The sequence below is a fragment of the Pyxicephalus adspersus genome, chromosome 3 (assembly GCF_032062135.1).
Source record: "Pyxicephalus adspersus chromosome 3, UCB_Pads_2.0, whole genome shotgun sequence".
Lineage (NCBI taxonomy): Eukaryota > Metazoa > Chordata > Amphibia > Anura > Pyxicephalidae > Pyxicephalus > Pyxicephalus adspersus.
In genome coordinates this window covers 23,890,829-23,893,580 of record NC_092860.1, presented here as the reverse complement: position 1 = coordinate 23,893,580, position 2,752 = coordinate 23,890,829, and the positions used below count along the sequence as shown (strand labels likewise).

Genomic DNA, 2,752 nt, shown 5'->3' with positions numbered 1-2,752 from the left:
CCCTTTTTGAAGATAGGAACCACATTGGCCTTACACCAATCCATCGGTACCATGCAAGTGACTAAGGAGTCTCTAAAATTTAGAAATAATGGCTTTCAAGTAACGGAGCTCAGCTCTTTGAGGACACGTGGATGTAATCCATCAGGTCTTGGTGCTTTGTCAACCTTAATTTTTCCCAGCTGTTTCTCAATCATATCATTTCTGAGCCATTGTGACTCATTTAAGGCAGTGACATTGCTTTTAACTTGAGCTCTGCCATTTTCCTTCGTATACACAGAGCTAAAAAAGTGTTTAGTAAATCTGCCTTGTCTTTATCCCCAGTTACCAACCTAGCGACATCCTTTAAGGGGCCTACATGCTCAGATCTGAACTTTTTGCTATTAATATATTTGAAAAATTTTGGGGGGTTTGCCTTACTAACCTTTGCAATCTGGCTTTCATTTTGAAGTTTTGCACATTTTATCTACTTTTTACATCTTTTGTTATATTCTTTATAGGTTTCAAATGATGAAGGGGATCCTTCCTTTTTATATTTTTATAATGCCCTTTTCTTGCCCTTGGCTTTTTTAACATCAGCTGTAAGCCACATATGTTTTAATTTTAGCCTCTTAAACTTATTACCCATTGGAATATATTTTTCAGTGTGCTTTTGTAGAACAGACTTGAAGTAACAAACCTGTTTCCGCCAGTAGGAAAAAGGAAATTGGAGGTTGACAAAATATGATGGATATAGTAAATGTAAATCATAGTAACACCTTTCTTTATTTTATAATAGGGCAGAACAGATGTCCGTAGTGTTACATAACTATACAAGTGTTCTATGCCCCAGCTATCCCGGCCTCCTGTCTTCCTTACTGAATTATCACATGACAATTTACTTGGACAGATAAAGTTGTCAGCAAGGGACACAGAACATACTGACGGCTGTGGTAAGTAACATTGGAATTTACATTCATTTCATAAGAAGCAGAGAATGTAGACACAAATACTGCACTGCTTGTGAAATTTATAAGCCTACAAATGGATGATTTCCATTACAGAACTACTATTCATAATTTTATGTAGAACTGTAATTGTAGTCTAGTTTATGGAGAGTTCAATGTTCAGGTTGTATGGTAATTCTCTGTTGCACAATAATACTTTTATGTCAGGTAAAGGGATTGAAATCACATTCAAGGTGCCTAGAATACACACTTCATTGTAGATCAATATTTATTTCTGTGGATTTAAATCCAATACAAGAATTTTATAACAAAATACTATATGTTGGGCTATTGTTTTATAACAATGTGAACTAAAGTGACATTTGCAGCCTAAACACTTGTTGAAGTTTACAATATTTTTACATGATTAGGAAGTGTATGAAGCTGAAAACTTGTTTCATGTGTAAAGAGATATATGGAATGCTGTCAAGTGTGTCTTGTGTAGATTACAGTTAACGGTAAAATGCATTACAGATTTATAACTTAAAGGACTATAACAACATGCAATGCTACTCCCTATATATGTTGGTAAAATGTAGTGCCTTCTACATGGCACTTATTATAGCTTACCAATGGACATGCACTGCAAATAGAGCTGAACTTTCAGATAGACAAATAATGTCTAAACACAAGAGGAACATGTATTCGTACTTGATTGTTGGAATGCTTTGTGTACTTATTTTCCAGATCGGTAGTACTTTAGTATAACAATTTGCAGTTTCTGACAATACAACCCAGTCACTGCCATTCCTGGTCTCCTTGTGCAAGGTGCCTGGTGTTGTACCAGACCCAGTCCTGTAGTTTTCTGCAGATAGCTTGTAGTGTCCACAAGTTGTGTCCATGTGGTTTAAAGTCCATCAGTTGGACAGCCCTGGACTGATGTATAGGCATATCCCAAATGCTGAATGGTACATCTCATTCATCTGAATGAGTGGTGGATAAATGTGAGGTTTGATATAACCAGAACATTCATGTTAATACATACAGCACAATGCACACATAGGGCTAAAAAAAATTCTGACATTCCCTCACACATTCCCTGGTGGGAATCAATTTCTGTCATTGAAACTTGTGTACCTGGAAGATTTCCACTAGTAGTCTCTACCAGGGAGAGAGTAAGGAGGTAATGTTGCAGAACCACAATTGGGACAATTGGAACCATGACAAACTCATTAAGTATTTTTTGAATGAAAGCTAAAGAATTTATACTGAGACTCAATTAACATAGTAAATGGATTTGGATTAACCCCCGTCAGACACCACCCCTCCCCCACAAGCTCACAAGAAGATGCAACTGTAATGTCTTCATGCCAAATTTGGAATATTCAGTGTTCCTAGGATTTCTCCAGAAAATGTTTTTCTTCAGTGCATAAAGCAATGATAGGTATTATTTTATAACTTAACTGAACCAATATTAATTCGTTATTCTGTTTGAACAACATTAATGCAGCAATCTGATATGAAGGAGAGCAGTTTGTTGTAATATGTGGACCTTGCCATCTTGTACAAAGTCTGCTTTAGGGGAATTGAAAGATCTTGCTGACTTAGGCAGAGTTGTAGCGCTGTCTGAATAACATTAATAATGCTCCAGTCTTATTTGTTAATAGGAATTCCTTTTTAATTACAGAAAAAAAGTCTATTGTCCTGCTGTACAATTATTATTAAAATCTCATGAAAACATAATTTGTTAAATATTTACATAGCCTATTTACGTTTACAGTTTCTTAGAGACAGCATTGGTGTCTGTGCCTCTTATCAATAAACTTCCT

General features: G+C 35.8%; 1 protein-coding gene across 1 annotated transcript in view; it reads left to right on the top strand.

The window, feature by feature from the left end:
- Positions 1–793: 793 nt before the first annotated feature.
- LOC140325867 (lysosomal alpha-glucosidase-like) overlaps positions 794–2,752 on the top strand; it is a 35,257-nt gene continuing 33,298 nt past the window's right edge. The window contains exon 1 of the mRNA XM_072403954.1: positions 794–929. The gene's annotated coding sequence lies outside the window, so the exon portion shown is untranslated. The remainder of the gene's footprint in view (positions 930–2,752) is intronic.